Consider the following 7500-nt stretch of genomic DNA (forward strand, 5'->3'; position numbering starts at 1 on the left):
GTGTCCCCTCTTCTTCATGTCCCTTCTACATCAACCTGTGTCCCCTCTTCTTCATGTCTCTTCTCCATCAACATGTGTCCCCTCTTCTTCATGTCTCTTCTTCATCAACATGTGTCCCCTCTTCTTCATGTCTCTTCTACATCAACATGTGTCCCCTCTTCTTCATGTCTCTTCTACATCAACATGTGTCCCCTCTTCTTCATGTCTCTTCTACATCAACATGTGTCCCCTCTTCTCCATGTCTCTTCTACATCAACATGTGTCCCCTCTTCTTCATGTCTCTTCTACATCAATATGTGTCCCTTCTTCTCCATGTCTCTTCTTCATCAACATGTGTCCCCTCTTCTTCACGTCTCTTCTACATCACCATGTGTCCCCTCTTCTTCATGTCTCTTCTACATCAACATGTGTCCCCTCTTCTTCATGTCTCTTCTACATCAACATGTGTCCCCTCTACTCCATGTCTCTTCTACATCACCATGTGTCCCCTCTTCTTCATGTCTCTTCTTCATCAACATGTGTCCCCTCTTCTTCACGTCTCTTCTACATCAACCATGTGTCCCCTCTTCTTCATGTCTCTTCTACATCAACATGTCTCCCCCTCTTCTTCATGTCTCTTCTTCATCAACATGTGTCCCCTCTTCTTCATGTCTCTTCTACATCAACATGTGTCCCCTCTTCTTCATGTCTCTTCTCATCAACATGTGTCCCCTCTTCTTCACGTCTCTTCTACATCACCATGTGTCCCCACTTATTCATGTCTCTTCTACATCAACATGTGTCCCCTCTTCTTCATGTCTCTTCTACATCAACATGTGTCCCCTCTTCTTCATGTCTCTTCTTCATCAACATGTGTCCCCTCTTCTTCACGTCTCTTCTACATCACCATGTGTCCCCACTTCTTCATGTCTCTTCTACATCAACATGTGTCCCCTCTTCTTCATGTCTCTTCTTCATCAACATGTGTCCCCTCTTCTTCATGTCTCTTCTACATCAACATGTGTCCCCTCTTCTCCATGTCTCTTCTACATCAACATGTGTCCCCTCTTCTTCATGTCTCTTCTACATCAACATGTGTCCCCTCTTCTTCATGTCTCTTCTTCATCTAACATGTGTCCCCTCTTCTTCATGTCTCTTCTACATCAACATGTGTCCCCTCTTCTCCATGTCTCTTCTACATCAACATGTGTCCCCTCTTCTTCATGTCTCTTCTACATCAACATGTGTCCCCTCTTCTACATCAACATGTGTCCCTCTTCTCCATGTCTCTTCTACATCAACATGTGTCCCCTCTTCTTCATGTCTCTTCTACATCAACATGTGTCCCCTCTTCTACATCAACATGTGTCCCTCTTCTCCATGTCTCTTCTACATCAGCATGTGTCCCTTCTTCTCCATGTCTCTTCTACATCAACATGTGTCCCCTCTTCTTCATGTCTCTTCTACATCAACATGTGTCCCCTCTTCTACATCAACATGTGTCCCTCTTCTCCATGTCTCTTCTACATCAGCATGTGTCCCTTCTTCTCCATGTCTCTTCTACATCAACATGTGTCCCTCTTCTCCATGTCTCTTCTACATCAGCATGTGTCCCTTCTTCTCCATGTCTTTCTACATGAAAATGAGCTGATCAGATTTTGGTCACTTGAAGATGTCATAACGATGTTTTGTCTTGTGTAACCATTAGCCAATCAGCATCCAGGGTAACCCCCCCCCCCCCCCGTATCACCTGAATCTCCTCTAGAGCACCATTGAGTTCTTTGTAACCAAATGTCTCTCCGAGGGGCGTGGGGAGGGGCTCCTTATTGTCATCTAAAGTAACAGACAGAGAATCTGCACTTTGGAAACAGGGCTGAAACAGAGGGGATTATGGGTAATGCTGCAATGACCTGTTTGGTGTTTCAGCCAATCAGAGACAGGCTCTGGATATATCTGAGACCTGGGATATATTGATGAGAAACAGTACAATAGGGCAGGGGTTCCCAGAGCGGGGGTCGCGAGATGATTACAAAATAAAAATTGATATCTGTATAATTGCCCCGCAGCGAGGCTCCCCCGGTTGACAATCCACTAGCACAGTGTTTCTCAAACCTTTTCATACCAAGGACACTTAGCCAATAACAAAACACTCACGGACCACCTCCACAAATACCCAAAGACAAAAGGCCTGCTCACCACTCCAACAGTTTATAACACATGACAGCCTAATAATGACAGCTTAACTTCTCTACATCGCCTCGTTCACACATTAAATCAACAATACAAATACAACTACAGATTATATCAGCCTTTCCTTCAAATAAGATTTTAAATGCTCTCAGGTTTTACACCTCTTATGAAACGTAGACTACTATATGGGCTATATCATGCAATCGAAAGTGGAACGCTCCATTGTGGAGATATTCCCGCGAGAGTGCGGAAAACTAAAATGAAATAATTTGACAGGGGTCGCCAGTCTCTGTTATTTTGGGGGCCGCGGGCTGAAAAGTTTGGGAACCCCTGCAATAGGGGACCTTTAAAGCAGGGGTGTCCAAACTACGGCCGGGGGCCATTTTGGATCGGCCCTCAGCAAATGTAAAAAGTATAATGACTTAAGTATAATAAACTTCTGCTTGTCTTATATTGTACCGCTTAAATATGTATGTTCAAATATATTACACAGTATTCATGTTTTTTCTAACAGCATTTTCAAGTATCCAGAATCATTTGCCTACATTGGATTGAGTTTTCTAACTTATGAGGCGATACACCTCTAGTGAGCGGCCCACACCTTCGTATATCTTTCTGCATGTGGCCCTCGGCTAAAACAGTTTGGACCCTCCTGACTTAAAATAAGTAAGTGAGTTTTAATATTTTCCTATTTCAGGTGCGCGTCTGGAACGAGACGGTGTCCAACCTGACGCTGATGGCTCTGGGCTCCTCTGCTCCGGAGATCATGCTCTCGGTGGTGGAGGTCTGCGGTCACGGGTTCAACGCCGGAGAGCTCGGACCCAACACCATCGTGGGAAGCGCCGCCTTCAACATGTTCGTCATCATCGGCCTCTGCGTGTCCGTGATTCCCGACGGAGAAACCAGGAAGGTGAAGCACCTCCGGGTGTTCTTCGTCACCGCCACCTGGAGCGTGTTCGCCTACATCTGGCTCTACCTGATCCTCGCCGTCTTCTCCCCGGGGGTCGTTCAGATCTGGGAGGGGCTCGTCACGCTCGCCTTCTTCCCGATATGTGTCGGGTTCGCCTACGTGGCCGACCGCAGACTCCTCTTCTACAAGTACATGTACAAACGCTACCGGGCCGGGAAGAGGAAAGGAGTGATCATCGAGACAGAGGGAGAACCGTTGGAGCTGCCGTCAAAGATTGACGTGGAGATGGACGGAAAGATGCTGAACTTCTCCCACGGAGGACAAGAGTTTGAGTTCAAGGAGCTGGACGAGGAGGAGTCGCGCAGAGAGGTGGCCCGGATCCTGAAGGAGCTGAAGCAGAAACACCCGGAGAAGGAGATGGAGCAGCTGATGGAGCTCGCCAACTACCAGGTTCTGAGCCAGCAGCAGAAGAGCAGAGCGTTCTACCGCTGCCAGGCCACCAGGATCATGACGGGCGCCGGGAACATCCTGAAGAAACACGCCGCCGAACAGGTGCTGTACTTATTGAATCGCTCTTTTACTGCTGTTAGTGTACAGTTATATTATTATTGTGCTGCTGTGTTCATTGTATTTGTGCAGAGGTGGGAAGTAGTGGAGTACTAATACTTCATTACTGTACTTAAGTACATGTTTCTGGTACCAGTACTTTACTCCACTACTTATTTTTCTGACGACTCTTTACTTTGACTTGTTACACTTTGAACCCAAATACCTGTACTTTCTACTTCTTACTTGTTGAACTCAAATACCTGTACTTTCTACTTCTTACTTGTTGAACTCAAATACCTGTACTTTCTACTTCTTACATGTTGAACCCAAATACCTGTACTTTCTACTTCTCACATGTTGAACACAAATACCTGTACTTTCTACTTCTCACATGTTGAACACAAATACCTGTACTTTCTACTTCTCTCATTTTCCAAACAGCTGCCTCTTTACTTTGACTTGAGGAAAGAAGTTTAGTCAGTACTTCTACTTTCAAAGTACTTTTAAACAAGACTATCTGTACTTCTACTTGAGTAAAGGATGTGTGTAATCTTGCCATCTCTGTATATCTTATCCTATTTTAGGCCAAGAGGGTGAATCAACACGACATCTGCTCCGAAATCGCCGCCAACGACTTCTCCTCCAAGCTGTTCTTCGACGCTGGCACCTACCGGTGTCTGGAGAACTGCGGCAGCGTCGCTCTGAACGTTGTGCGTCGCGGAGGAGATCCCAGGAACACCGTCTGCGTGGATTACCGAACAGAAGACGGCACCGCGAACGCAGGGTCAGATTACAGATTCACCGAAGGGACTATCGTGTTCAAACCCGGGGAGACGGAGAAGGAGATCCGCATCGAGATAATCGACGACGACATCTTTGAGGAAGACGAACACTTCTTGGTTCACCTCAGCAATGTGAGGGTGATATCACAGGGCGAGAACAACCATGTGGACGCCCTCGCCGGGTTAGGTTTGCCGTGCTCGGCCACCGTCACGATATTTGATGACGACCACGCCGGCATCTTTACCTTCGAGGAGCCGCAGGTGACCATCAGCGAGAGCGTCGGCATGATGGAAGTAAGTACAAACCTCTGCAAACAAAGCTCTTGGCAGAAGAGGGTTCATGTCTAAAGCCCCAACAGACTGGAATACGATATACGATACGATAACACTTTAATGGTCAGATCAAGTCTGAAATGCTCCTTTCATCACAGCAGCTCCATGTGTAACATCAACAAACACACATCAACACATGAGAAACAAACAACAACATGTAACATCAACAGATACACATCAACACATGAGAAACAAACAACAAACATGGAACATCACTCCTGAGGCCTGTACTACGAAGCCGGATGTTCTCTTAGCGGCTAACTTCAGAGAAAACTATGGGTTTCCGGTCCTACGACGCTGGTTCTCTTTTTAGCGTGCTAGATCTCCATGGTAACTGATGCTGAGCGGCTAACCTGGTCGGGAGCAGGTTAGGCTGCAGGCTAAGAGCTCAACTCAGTGAAAGCACCGCCTGCTGACCAATCAGAGCTCAGTGTGCGGAGTTTAAAGCGATCGAGTCATATCACAGGAGAAAGGAAATACAGAAAAGCTGCCGCTGCAGGAAAGACGGCCGGCAAAAATCACCGACTGTGTGAACGTGAACATGAATAGAATATCACCTCCATCTTCAGAGCAATCTGACGATTATAACATTAGCGTTAAGAAAGCTCTTAAATATCTGCCTCAGCATCAGAACCCGGATCAGAGTACACTGAGTCCAGTCCGCGGCACATCACTTCATGATGTATCACATGTCTCCTGATCTGAGTCACTGAGCCGTGTCTGGCCGTGCAGCACTCACAGCGTCACAGACTGGATGCAGAAGTATTATTTTAAGCAACACGTTAAGTTGAGGAAACTCTGGAGTCAGATGTAATGAAAGTCAGACGGTGTGTTAGACGGGCCGTGATATCATGAACCTGCTGATGGACGCATTCCAACACTTGTTCTGTTCCAGCTGTGTTCACCTTGCAGCTGCTGGGTCTTAACGGAATACACATGAGAGAGAGAGAAGTCATAACATGTGGTACAGGTAGACGACGTGTTTTTGGGGTGAGAAAATGAGCCAAACGTGAAAACGCAGCAGCATTTGGATGCACTTCAACAAAAACATAGGCAGTGATGAAGCGGAGTGCAACATTTGTAAATCCAAAATATCATTTGAAGCAGAGTCAACGAATGATCTCCACCGCCACACCGCTCTTTTGAATGGCTCTCAGAAAGGAACGGAGCCATAAGATCCGGCTCCCTCCAGAGAGCCGTAAATCCCTAATCCTAATAAAGAATTGTCTGTATGTGAAGGTGAAGGTGATCCGGACGTCGGGGGCTCGCGGCGTCGTGATGGTGCCGTATAAAACCACGGAGGGCACGGCGAAGGGTGGCGGCGAAGACTTCGAAGATACCCACGGAGTCCTGGAGTTCGACAACGATGAGATCTTGTGAGTACACTTTTTTTATAGAATATGAAGTGCTGTGTGATGATACAAGGATACAAGAGAATGACTTTTCTGCAAGGCATTCTGGGTAATAGAGTCTTTATGGCAGAACCCAGAAGCTGGAATGTCCATTATTTCATAAATAACAACACATCAGGGTCAGAATGTTTTATCCGTGGGGAGATCGGGTTTTGTAACAGACGCTTTATTTTAAAATACAATAAAAATTAAAGCTGCAAGCAGCGTTGAGCGGGTCTTCGACGTTCCGCAGGCTGTTGTCCGCACGTCGACGTGTGTGTCTAGGTGTCTCGAGGACTCGGCCAATATATTTAGCCATAATTGACATAGTGCTGTTGAGGGCCGGACTAGGAGCCATCATCTGAAGTGTGGTGCTGTTTGGAAGATTTTCCATTGAATTAGGACAACATCGGATTTTTTGGTCACGGGGTTAGGGTTAGGGTTAGGGTTAGAGGGCTTCGCCCACGTGACTGGGCTCACGCGGTCTGTCAGCCGACATTATTTACGAACATTTTTGGTGCTTTAGTCGGTCGTTTTCCATGTTTTTGGGTGTTTTTGGCAGGTTTATCGGTCGCTGCGTCTTCTCAGACCCTAATAATAATAAAATTGAAAAAAATAACTGCAAATATATTTGTATTTCAACTGTTAGATTATATCAAAAATAGAAGTTAAAGTTAAAGGTGCAATACAATTACATCATTGAACGAAATGTAATTACAATATTTATATAAATATTCGACTTTCCGGTTAGGATTGGGGTTAAAATGTGTATATTCCAATACATCCAGTGGTGTATAAGTATTAATACAGATATTAATTAATTGCATAGTTTATACAGAACCGTGTCAATAAGAAATGCAAAGTATTATATTTACGTTGTATTTGATGACTTTCTGCACTGACATTTAGACAAAGAGTCCTAACGTTTTTTAAATTACAACCCAGTGTCTGATGTTACACACAGCCGCTTTGCAAATATCATTGTTCATGTCGTTACCTGTGGGCGTGTATCTTCAAATCTGAATGTCAATCATTGGAACCCAACACGTTCTTTAAACTCTTTGAACTCTTTATTTCTAACACGTGATAATTACACTGCAGCCTTATTTCCCAACCAAAAACCCATCCAGAGGACCATTGACCTCCAGGGCACAGGAAGTGATGTCATGAGGTGTGTTAGCTCTCTCACATAGCGGAGGCTGTTTCCACGTGTGAGGGCAGCGGGACGATGTGACAGCAGATGTGTTTCCAGAGCATGAACAGGCTCTGGCTGCGAGACGGAAAAGGGGCACGCTCTCACTTTGTTAAGGACACGCTGCTCACAGCCTTATATAGAGCCTCAGATCTGCACACGTTCAGAGCTCCG

At 45.7% G+C, this 7500-nt stretch overlaps 1 pseudogene; it reads left to right on the forward strand.

Annotated features, from left to right (window-relative positions):
• Positions 1-7500, forward strand: part of LOC117451611 (sodium/calcium exchanger 1-like) — a 35709-nt pseudogene that overhangs the window by 11789 nt on the left and 16420 nt on the right.

The sequence above is a fragment of the Pseudochaenichthys georgianus genome, chromosome 1 (genome assembly GCF_902827115.2).
Source record: "Pseudochaenichthys georgianus chromosome 1, fPseGeo1.2, whole genome shotgun sequence".
NCBI classification, from domain to species: Eukaryota; Metazoa; Chordata; class Actinopteri; order Perciformes; family Channichthyidae; genus Pseudochaenichthys; species Pseudochaenichthys georgianus.